At 34.9% G+C, this 13,333-nt stretch overlaps 1 pseudogene; it reads left to right on the top strand.

Annotated features, from left to right (window-relative positions):
* The first annotated feature begins 8,251 nt into the window (after positions 1-8,251).
* Positions 8,252-12,681, top strand: LOC141666039 (putative carboxylesterase 6; annotated as a pseudogene).
* Positions 12,682-13,333: the final 652 nt, after the last annotated feature.

The raw sequence follows: 13,333 nt of genomic DNA on the forward strand, positions 1-13,333 counted from the left end.
AAGTTCTGATTCTAATATCAGAACTTGTTACAGATCAGATTATTTGCAGGTTCAATATATTTAGACTACTTAGCCTATTTCAGAACCCAGCCCAATAATCCAATCACCGATAAATAAATTCGAATTAAAATAATTCTCAAATAAATAAAATCCTCGCCCAGGTCACCTCGCGTACGCGAGACGCCGAGACATTCGCCCAAATCGCCCTTCGACCCGGTCCGGTCCGGTGCGGTGCGGTGCGTGGCGGGGCGGGCGCGCGTGTGTGTGTGTGTGTGCGCGTGAAGCACACAACAATACAATGGACCATCACACACCTTAGTAGTTGTATACTACTCATGTGGGTAATACCATATAAAGCACACAACCCCCTTTATTTATTTCAATGTGGGACAAACATTCTCAAATTTTCCAAGCTTTTCCAAGCTACTTTCAACTCTCATTTCATATGGATTTCATTAAGAAAATTCTTAAAACCATACATGAAAATTTAAGTTCAAATATCATTGAACAATTTCCAATCATTAGATTTTAGGATTAACATCAAGAACATAATTAAATTAAGCTCTAAAATCCTAATTTTCTAACAATCCCCCACAAATCCATACAGAAATGTGATCAATTTCCCATCATGACTTGTTTTTCAGAGTCGGTACCCTTCCGGGTTTAAACCCTCCTAATTCCTCTACTTCAATGGCTATCGGACTCAGATGGAATGTTTCACCTTGAATCTTAATCCGTTTAGTATAACCATATTCCATAGACGACGACAAGTCAAAGGTTATGGTGCCAATCTACGGCTTTGAGACATTAATGGTCATGTCTCGATCCTGTTCGTCGAATGCTTCAAGGATTAACCCTATCCTCTAATTGCGACCACACAATTACATTCGCTTAGTTGGGCATCTCCAGAGATATACTGCCTCTATCTCGTCAAATGACTTGATCCCATTCAGAGTTTTAACACTCTTGCTTTTCTGGCAGTGTCAGTACCTTCTAGGTTTACAGGGGATAGACTCAGATACTATAGTATTATCTATGTAGCAAAGGTACTACCAACTCATCCTTACAGCTTGTTATTACCCATTGAATACACTTCGAGGGATCTCCTCTCATGTGTATTGGGTTCCCACTGTTGATGAATTATGATGGGTTGACAATCCCATCCCCAACCTTGACTTAAGGACCACTGCAGGTTCCAGTCCTTTAGTAAGAGGATCAGCTATATTATTCTGAGTTCCTATGAACTCTATAGCTATGATCCTATCAGTCACTAAACCCCTTATAGACTTGAGTCTAACTTGGATGTGTCTCTTAGTTTTAGCATTATGCTTTTTACTGCTAATCTTGTCGATAGTTGTTCGACTATCACAGTGAATAGCAATAGCAGGGAGCGGTCTGCTTACTACAGGTATTGCAGACATAAGTCCGTGTAACCATTCAGCCTCCGTCCCTGTGGCATCAAGTGCACACAACTCAGCCTCAAAAGTAGACCGAGTAACAATAGTCTGTCTGCTTGACTTCCAGGATATTGCTCCACCAGCCAAGGTGAACACGTATCCAGTCACTCCATTGGAACCAGACTTCTTAGCTATCCAACTTGCATCACTGTACCCTTCAAGCACACCAGGAAATCTCCTGTAGTGTAAACTAAGGTACATTGTGCCTTTTAGATATCTAAGTACTCTATCAAGAGCATCCCAATGAGTTCTGTTTGGACAGCTTGTATATCTCGCCAATTTAGACACAGAATATGAAATATCTGGTCTAGTACAGTTAGCAAGATACTGCAAGCTCCCAATAATCTGAGAATACCTTAACTGAGACACAGGCACTCCTGAAGTATTCTTGACAAGGGCAACTTCCGAATCATAAGGTGTACTAGCGATTCTACACTGTGAATAACCATATTTCTCAAGTATAGATTTCTCTATATAATGAGATTGAGTCAAGGTTATTCCTTCAGTGGACTGAATCAATTTGATTCCAAGAATCATACTTGCCTCACCCATATCCTTCATTTCAAAATGCCTTTTCAAGAATTCTTTAGTCTCGTTAATAATCTCAATATTGGTTCCAAACAATAAAATATCATCCATATATAGGCACAAGATAACACACTCATTACCTTTAACTTTAGTGTAGACACACTTATCACTTTCATTAATCTTATAACTGAAAGGCAATATAGTTTCATCAAACTTTTTATGCCAATCTCTGGGAGCTTGTTTCAAGCCATAGATGGACTTGATCAACTTACATACTTTCCTTTCATTGCCTGATGCAACAAATCCATCAGGCTGATCCATATAAATCTCTTCCTCAAGTTCACCATGAAGAAAAGCCGTCTTTACATCCATCTGATGAATGATAAGACCATGGACTGAAGCCAATGCTATAAGCATTCGGATTGTTACCATTCTTGCAACCGGAGACTATGTATCAAAATAATCAATTCCTTCCTTTTGCTTAAAACCCTTAGCTACCAGTCTAGCTTTGTACTTATCTATTGAGCCGTCAGGGTTCAACTTCCTTTTAAAGACCCATTTGCACCCAATAGTAGAACACCCAGGAGGGAGATCAACCAACTCCCATGTTCCATTGGAAACAATAGAGTCAATTTCACTCTTGACAGCGCCCTTCCAGTGCCTTGACTCAGAAGAATCCATAGCTTGCCGGAAAGTTAAAGGTTCGTCCTCGATATTGTAAGTGATGAAATCACCTCCAAAATCCTTGACTATTTTTGCACGCTTACTTCTCCTTGGTTCCTCTAATTCCTTAGGAATAGAGCTACTACTAGGTTCCGCCCCCACATTTGTCATCTTTTCCACATGATCAGGAATAGAACTTGATGTGTGAGTAGGATCTTCCTCAGAAGTCATTTCAGGTATTCCAGTCTTCATAGGGTAGACATCCTCAAAGAATGTCGCATCTCGAAATTCAACTATCGTGTTTGCCACTATACCATCTATGTCAGATTTTAACACTAAAAATCTCATAGCTGTAGTGGTTTCAATATAGCCCAGAAAGATACAGTCAACAGTCTTTGGACCTAGTTTCTTTCTCTTGTGTTCAGGAACAAGCACCTTAGCAAGGCACCCCCACACACGAAGATACTTAAGACTAGTCATCCTGCCTTTCCATAACTCCAAGGGTGTTTTATCCATGTGTTTCAGAGGGACTCTATTCAAAATATGGCAAGCCGTATTTAGAGCCTCTCCCCACATGTATTTAGGCAACCCAGAGTTAATAAGCATACTATTAATCATATCTTTAAATGTTCTGTTCTTTCGCTCAGCAACCCCATTAGACTCAGGTGTGTATGGTGGAGTAACTTCATGAACTATACCATTGTTTGCACAAAATTCATTAAAAGCATTACTCGTATACTCACCACCTCTATCAGATCTCAATCTTTTAAGTAACTTACTAGTTTGTTTTTCTACTTCAGTTTTATATATAATGAATTTACTAAGTGCTTCATCCTTATGTCTAAGTAAATAAACATAACAATATCTACTACTATCATCTATAAAAGTAATGAAGTATCTAAACTGGTCCTTGGTCAACACACCACCAAATTCACAAATATCAGTGTGTACTAAATCTAACAAGTCTGAATCCCTAACAACGTTATGAAAAGGTTTCCTTATCTGTTTAGCAGACACACATACTTGACATTTAGAATTCTTTTCTATGGTATATTTTGGAATCAACTCTAAGTTCATCATGTTCTTAAGAGCACCAAAGTTTAAATGACCTAGTCTAGCATGCCATATATTTGAGGATTCAATACAATTAACAGTAGGAATAACATTATTATTCAAACTTCCCAAAACGGGATCCGCATTAATAACAAATAAACCATTTGACAGATAGGTAGAAAATATCACAGGGTTGTAGGATACATACCGGTCAACGTTGGTTTCAGAAGCCGTAGCCTCACCAACAACCATGTTCACTACAGGCCCACTTGCGGTTCCAAGCACAACATTTGCTTGTGCTACCTCGGTTTTCTTCGCTTTCTTTGTAGGGCAGTCCTTACTCCAGTGCCCAACCTGCCCACAAGACCAGCATGGTTTGTTTGCCTTGGGTTTCTTGGCCTTGTCCTTGTCACTCTTAGGTTTATTACTATTAGCTTTCTTAGCAAAAGCCTTCCTCTTTTGTCCTACAGTTGCTATGTTTACCTTCGAGGTACCGTGTTCAGTTGGCATCACATGTCCCTGTTTGGACTTGTGTTGTTCTTGTACCGAGATGTCCAGCATAAGATTGGTCCAGGTGATCTCTCCTCTCTGTCTTTTCAGGGAGAGAGAGAACTCTTCCCAAGACTTCGGGAGTTTTTCAATCACACTCATCACCTTGAACTTCTCCGGGAGATTCATTCCAGACTCCTTCAAAGCATGCACTATCATCTCGAACTCATGCACCTGCTCAGTCATGGACTTATTGTCCACCAGCTTGAACTCGAGGAACCTTGCCACAGAATACTTTTCTAGATCTTGTGAGTCAGTATTATGTGTCTGGTCCAGCTTCTCCCATAAGAGTTTTGCAGAGTAGGCATCAGAAGAATAGACATCAAACAAAGTGTTTGTTAGTGCCGCAAGAATGGCCGCTCTAGCCACTCCATCCTTCTCAGCCCACTTCGCAAAAGCCTTAACTATGTCAGCCTTCTCTTGATCCACGACTGGTTTCTCATATTCCACAACCGGCCACAGACCCTTTATAGTCAACCACAGCTTCATCCTTTTCTGCCAGCGAGAAAAGCCAATGCCACCGTTGAATTTCTCCGGTAAACCGGTTAGTTCAACAGCCTGTAGGAAACTATAGGTGGTCCAATCAATGGCCCCAGCAGTTACACCCGAACTGCTACCACCACCAACGATAACCTCACTTTCGTTAACCATTATGCTAAATTCTAAATAACCAATAATCTCTTCAAGAATGTTGAGAAACTCACTAACAAGTATAGCAACATAGAGGCAAGTGTATAAAGAATTTAACAAGTTTAGGCCAAGACCACAGTTAACAAAACAAAACATGCAGGTAAACAAAATCAGTAACTGAAATAACGTAGAGAGAAAGAAAGATGTACCTGAAACCATAGCTTTCAACAGTGACTGAAATAAAGGTTTACAGATACAAAACGCCAAGAAAATGATTACAGCTGAGTCACCAGGCCTTGCTCGAAGTCCTGGCTGCTCTTGAAGAGATTATTGCCCCCTACCTGCTGCGTTTGGGATGTGCGCAATATCTCCACCAGGATAAAACAGCTCGGAGTTTATGTTAACAGCAGCAACAAAACCTCCACTTCGACCAGCACCTCAGTCGCCGGAAAATATCAGCACTTCAGTTCTTGTGGGAGAGAAATGCAGAGAGGTTGAAGAGAAGAGATGAGAATGTAGTGTGTTGTATCTTTTTAATTCATTCAGTTTAGCCTCTATTTATAGGAGAGGAAAAATGAAACTGTCAACACACTTAATGTCTGAATTAAACTGCTTCATTAATAAAAAATAAAAAACTGATCAGATTTTGAATTCATTAATGAAAAAATCAAAACTGATCAGCTTTTGAATTTAAATTATTTGTAACAGCTTTTCACATCAACACCCACATTATTATCAGAACTTAAGTTAAGTTCTGATTTAACTCATCAGTACTTAAGTTCTGATTCGACTCATCAGTACTTAAGTTCTGATTCTGATATCAGAACTTGTTAAGTTCTAATTTTATTCATCAGTTCTTAAGTTCTGATTCTAATATCAGAACTTGTTACAGATCAGATTATTTGCAGGTTCAATATATTTAGACTACTTAGCCTATTTCAGAGTCCAGCCCAATAATCCAATCACCGATAAATAAATTCGAATTAAAATAATTCTCAAATAAATAAAATCCTCGCCCAGGTCGCCTCGCGTACGCGAGACGCCGAGACATTCGCCCAAATCGCCCTTCGACCCGACCCGGTCCGGTGCGGTACGGTACGTGGCGGGGCGGGCGCGCGTGTGTGTGTGTGTGTGTGTGCGCGTGAAGCACACAACAACACAATGGACCATCACACACCTTAGTAGTTGTATAATACTCATGTGGGTAATACCATATAAAGCACACAACCCCCTTTATTTATTTCAATGTGGGACAAACATTCTCAAATTTTCCAAGCTTTTCCAAGCTACTTTCAACTCTCATTTCATATGGATTTCATTAAGAAAATTCTTAAAACCATACATGAAAATTTAAGTTCAAATATCATTGAACAATTTCCAATCATTAGATTTTAGGATTAACATCAAGAACATAATTAAATTAAGCTCTAAAATCCTAATTTTCTAACACTTTCTTGAACCCAACAATCAAGCTTGTTGGTTGGGTTCTCAATGATAAGATCTTCAGAGGGTTCCTTCACTGATCCGCGATGAAGCAAGACATCTCCGGGGTCATGGGTTGAGATACAAGTTCAATGATTCTATGCATGGAACAAAGGATGATCCAACGAGTTGGAATATTCTTGAATATATGCTGCGAGATGAAGATTATTTTACCGACCCACCCGGCCTAGACAACAAGGTTAGATTTTAGAATCTCCCTTGTTTCTTGTTTTTTTAATATATTAGAGTAATTTTAGTATCGTGGCAATTTGAGCTTTTTTTTGAAGCTGACAGACTGGTGTTTGATTAAATGGTGGTTTGGATTTGGGAATCCTCCCTTCTGATCTTGTGGAAGAGCTTTTCGAGGAAGGCGGTGAGTCTTTTTATCGATTTTTAAGTTTTTTTTGTTCTTTTTAGTAGTTATGTACGACTTGAATAGTGCTTAGAAAAAGTCTTCAATGTATTCAGAAGTTTTACAGAAAAATATAATATGAACAATCCAAAGTTTTAGCGGTTTTATAATTAACTAGATTGGCTAGCCAAGCATTGTATATTTAATTTGCATGTGAGAGTTCCAGTTTCATGGACTTAGCATCCAATAGATAAGCTACCGGCCTTTTCTATCTCTATATGTAGACCTGGTAGAATAGTTTAGTCAAGTTACAATTTCTATACAGATTTCAAAGGGATTCCGAATTCTAATGGGCGCTAGTCCAAGATATCTCCACTTTTAAAAAATGGGATCTGTAATTAAACTTTTTCGCCACTCAATGCACCCAGTATCATAGCCTTTATACAATTGAATGTCTGATTTAGTCATAGTATAAGATTGTCCGGACTCTGTATTACTAAATATATATCTGCATAATTTGAGGCACAATAATAAATAAATGTTTGGTGATAAACAATTAGTGAATTGAAGCCCTATAACAACAATTACAGTTTTCTCTGTTTTCTTCAGTTATATATCTACTTGAAATCAGTTTTTTTTCTATTTTATAGGGTGAAGATGATGCTCAATGGATGCATTGTTGTTGAAGGAAGGGCTGCTCGAGTTTACGATAGATTAGAACCGTATTAATATTTCCTCTTATTTTTTGGTAGAATATTTAATCTTTGTATGCACAAGATTGTAATGTAAGGATTCATATTTGCCTCTGGATTTTGTATTAACAGCCATGTTGATGTAGTGATGCAGTGATTTCTTGTGAATGGATTGGTTTTTGAAATTAATTGTTATTGTAGTTCAATTTTTATGGATTTTCCTTTTATATCATATAAACTTGTAGTGCAATGGAAGATTGAAGAGCTCAAAGACCAACTTCAAATTTTAAATTACAAAAGAGATCATCCGATGTTATTAATCTTTAATGTGCAAACCCTGTTTTGCTTTTTGTTATCCTTTTGTATTGAAATTTTGAAAAGATTTGTGTTAAGGTATAAGATTAAAAAGTTAGTACTTTTGATAATTTCTCTTATTTATATTATATTAAGATTGAAAAAAATAATTATTTGTCAAAGGATTCATTCATGGAGATTCTACTTTAAAGAATAATTAAAGCATTTTTTTGGCTGGATATTAGAATTTTACCATGAAGTAGCCTTTCATCATTTAGAAAGTGTAGAGATTTTTCAGCTCAGCATTTATCATATTTGGGTATTTTTAATTGATTTTAATTTATTATAATATTATTATATATTATTATATTTCAGTTTTATTTCCATTAATATTTTTACCTAAGATTTTAAAATTAATATTTTTTGTATTTTATTTTTTAAATGTATATCATCCATATGTGTGAAGTTGGGTTATGATGTAATTAGTGCCTTCTGAACATATAATAATTACACTTAAAACACTCTTAACATTTTTTATGAGAAGAAAAAGAATGGTTGCCTTAACCTTAAACTCTCCTTTAAGCCTTAAAATTACCAAACATATAAATCAACAACCTAGGATTGTCAAGGAGGAAATTCATAGCCTTATTAGGGTTTATAAAGACGGACACGTGGAATAATCTCTAATCGTTCCATGTGTCACGGGCAATGTTTTAGCCCCGGAGCTTGGCATCACGTCTCATGACATTGTTGTTAACAAGTATACAGGCATTTGGGCTCGTTTTTATGTGCCAAATAATTGGAATAAGTTGCCTTTGCTTGTGTACTTCCATGGTGGTGAATTTTTTGTTGGCTCTTGTAACATCCCCAAATCTAGAGTCAGAATTGGGTGTCACCAAACAACTTTAAATAATATAAACCTGCATATTAAAATAAATATACAGATAACCCCTCAATTCCGGATCGTTTACAGGTTATGTTATGAAACAAAAATCTAACCTTCTAAAATTTATAACAACAAAATAAAATTTTATTACCTCTTTACTAACTTTCTCGTCTTATTCAATCTGACATCTCCAACTTCCCGCAGCTGGGATCTCTCCAATTTTGCTGTCTATTAAGAGATATTCACTTTTATCCTCATTTGATACTGAAAGGAATAAGAATTCAAAAAGCAGGAGTGAGCCAAAAGTGCCCAGCAAGTATCATAATTGGTTTCCAGGTATTATGATAAAAAGGAACTCTCGAAAATAATCTTTAAATAATTTTATAAACATCTTTATTTATTAAAAAAGTTGAGCGAACCAAACATCGGCCCTTATTAGCCCTTAATCATAGATCAAAAATCAACGAATAGTTCCTTGATTCATCTCCTGAATCAATTAATTGTTCAGTTTTGTAATCATAAATCTTTTCAAGAAGGAATGTCGTTAATGGAAATCAACAACAAATTAGACTGGACACTAGAATCAACACAGTACTATAACCTACTGATCAGTCAAGTATAGTACGGACCTATGCCCGTCTGCATAGACCCACGTCATATCGGGTACCCAGGCACTATGGCCTCAATAAATAAAGGGTCCAGCCATCTCTGGCCCCAGGCCCATTCTGGCCTCATATCAAAGGGTCCAGCCATCTCTGACCCTTATCGTAACCATCCAGTCCATAGATTATTTTGATTTTAAATCATTTTGATTTCAAAACATCATGATTCAGGATTCACAAATAACCCATAACAATAGGTATTTGCTCAAGAGATCACCAATAATAATAAGGAACAAGAATAAAAGGTACTTGCATATATAATTAAGAGTAATTGCAGCGAAATATAAAAATATTTAACTATTCTGAATTTAGAATAGGGAAGAAATACTTGCAATATATCACGAAGAGGTTTGAGAATACTTGCCTCAATTGATCCGCTTTCTAACTTTCAGTCACCATTTTATGCTCACCTCTACTCCATATTTACTCGTCTCATTTACCACATATAATCAGGCTTTACTATCACTGCCTGGCTCTGAATGCCTCAAACTATATGTATCTATCATAAAAGATACTATTTCAATTAACCGACAATGTATAATTATCTAGTCTATACGTTTATCTTTATCATCTACCCACCCGATAACAACAGATAATGATCACATTTAATCATATAATGTTCAAAAGACACGTGGACTCATAATTTACATAACACGCAAACACATAAGGCACGTACCACATATTTTATATCACATATAACTTAGTTCGTCAAAACATTCGCCTCGACACGTTTAAAATTGAAATCGAGTCGAAATACAACTTTTCGATATTTACGCGATTCAGAAACGTTTATAAAATTAAGCAACCTTTTGAAATGAAAGATTTTATGTCTCGAAAGTTTTTTTAATAGAAGCAAATATTTTTCTAATTCTAGACGTGTTCGTTCATATTAAACGGACAAACGGTATATTTATTATGAATAAAATAGGAATAATTCAATTAATAATAACATTAATTGAATTTTAAATACCTTTATATAAATTTTAAAAGCTCAAAATGATTTTTAAGTCATTATTTGGCTTAATTATAAACAATTACATTTTATTTAATTATTTATAGATAAAATTAATTAATTAAATGAATTAATCAATTAATTAAATCTAGAAATGATTAGTTAAAAAATTATAAATAATTAAATCAAAATTTTAAAAATAATAAAGAAAATAATTTTCTGTAATTAAAAATAATTTATTTAATTATTTAAAATAATTAACTAAATTAATTTAAAATTTAAAATCAATTTAGAATTTTAGAATTAATTTTTGAATTATTTTAAAAACAAATTGACAGAAACAGATTTTGGATAACTGTTTTGGGGAAAAACGGATCCAAACCGGGTCAAATCTCGGGTTGTGAAGAACACAACCGGGTTGAAACTCCGGTTCCGTCCCAAGGTTCCGGCGAGGGCGGACAACGCCGGTCACCACCAATCACCATCGAAACAGGCTCAAATTCGATCGTTTTGAGTTGTTTTTCAGTTAAACGATCTCAGCAAAACAGCAATCCAACAATAACCATTACCAACGAGCATCAAATCATCGATTCCGATGAGAATCGACCCAAAAATCCGGCCACCACCGCGACCTTCCGGAGATTGATCGAAACCGATCATTCCTCAATCAAACTCAACGTGGTATATATGAAATTAAAGCCCTAATTACGTCTAATCTGTTCATATAATCATATCCATCCAACAATCAACCTAAAACTCAGAAAATAAATTCAAAATTTCGAAAAAAACCCTTGAACTCGACTAACAACTTCCGGGAATCGTTTGGTTCATTTAAATATACAAAATGATTGTAAATTACCTTAGGAAACTATTCCAAGCATCAAAATCAAACAATAACCCCAGAATCAAAACCCCCCAATTTGAACTATGAACCCTTAAATTAAAAATTAAAATTAACTTGAGATATTTTTTGATGATATAGTTGAATTGTACTCTTCAAGAGCTTCAATTTGACTACGAATACGACCTACTTTGCTTTCCAGATCATGCCAAAATCATTGTTTGATTCCAAGAACACATGAAGAACATAAACCCTAATTTTCAAAGAATAATCTGATTTTTAATATATTTTTCTGATTTTTGTATAATTAAATAATTATTAAATAGCATTTAAATTATATTTATAGTTAAAAAAAATAATACACCCAAAATTATTGAAGGCCTAATTATATAATTTAATAAAAATAATTAGCCCAAAATTAATATTTAACGGAGAATAATTTTTAATCTGATAATTACAAAATTTATATCAAAATTTCCCAAATATTAAGAATTAAGAATAATCATAAAATACAAAAATATTGAATATTTAAAAGTCCCACGATTTTATAAAAATAAAAATACGATATTTGTGGGCTTTGACGTCCCGGTAGGACCCGAAAAAAATTATTTTTTCACGAAATGAAATATTTTCTAAATTAACTATATGTTCGGAAATCAATATGGTATATGCCATATTATGCAAAATAAGGTCAAATGCCCTACACGCAATAACGGCTATTAAATTTGATTCTCGATAACATAATATTCAATATAAACCCATTTAACACGAAATAAAATAGCCTAAAAATATCTCAAACCACACTAAACATATATGGCACATAACAGATAACATTTTATGACCCGTCATAATTTATAATATCATAAAACACATAATTATTCGTTTAATATGACACAAAACATTCATAAATTCCCGGTTGTTACAGCTCTGCTGCTTGGAGTTTCTACCATGATTTTTTAGCATGATTAGCTGCAAGAGCCAAATGCATAATTATGTCCGTAAATTATAGATTAGTTCCGAAAAATCCTCTTCCAGCAGCATATGAAAATGGTTTAAAAGCTCTGACATGGTTAAAACAACAAAAGTAACATATTCATTAAGTGAATTATGGTAAAAAAATGTGACTTCTCCAACATGTTTCTAGTCGGTGATAGTGCGGGTGCCAACATAGCCTACAACGTAGCCATGCACTTAAATTCTAGCACGTCGCTTAAAGGAATGATACTAATCCAACCATTTTTCGGTGGTGAAATAAGAACTAACTCGGAGAAATATATGGTCCAGCCACCTCACTCTGCACTTACCCTGGAGACTTCTGATAAATATTAGCGATTTTCACTGCCCTCAGGGGCTAATCGTTACCATCCGTGGTGCAATCTTACAGCAAATGGAACAATAAAAATGGGAGCAGTAAAGAAATCATTATTACCATTATCATCTATGGTTTGTGTATCTGAATTGAACATATTGAAGGATAGGAACTTGGATTTCTGCAATGCCTTTGCAATTTCAGGAACCAAATGGAATGTTTAATCTCCAAAGGAGTTGGACATGCATTTCAGGTTCTGAGCGTGCCTCATATTTCAAAAACTCATGCAAATGAGATGATCACTCATATCAAGGCCTTCATTAACAGATGAAGTCGATTATGATAGATTATAAACTACAATTACTAATTTGACTTTCTTATTATTTACTTGCAAAACAAATGTATAATGTGGATTAATTAGTATAACATGTTATTCATGTAGTATAAATGTATAATCCTTTTTATCATATATTTTAAATTACTACTTATTAGACTTTTGTAAGTTCTTTGCATCATATATTATAAATTAACTTAATATTTATTAGACTTTCGTACATCTAAATAGAGTCTCTATTTCTTGTAGTATTTGTTATACTACTGAAAATTTTGGTAACGCATCTCCAATTCTGGAACCAGAATTTCAAAGAATTTGAGGCTAAAATATATTATTAATTTTAATATTATTTGTATCGAGCTAGAATTTCAAAAAAAATGATGCTAAAATATACGTAATAAGCTAGAGTTTCAAAGAGAGTAATGCTAGGAATCCAAAATGATTCTCAAATCTGTTCTCAAATGTCAATGGTTGATTTTTTATCCATGGTTCATATGTGAATATAGAACCCTCTCCATTTATTAAATATTTAACCAATCAGTTTGTGTCAACTAAGCATTCAGTATTCAATTTGAAAAATCTTTTGAAAATCCTAGCATTTCTCTTTCAAAAATAAGTCACTAACTTTAAACGAGTTTAGGAATAACCG

This window comes from Apium graveolens, chromosome 6 (assembly GCF_009905375.1).
Source record: "Apium graveolens cultivar Ventura chromosome 6, ASM990537v1, whole genome shotgun sequence".
Taxonomy (NCBI): domain Eukaryota; kingdom Viridiplantae; phylum Streptophyta; class Magnoliopsida; order Apiales; family Apiaceae; genus Apium; species Apium graveolens.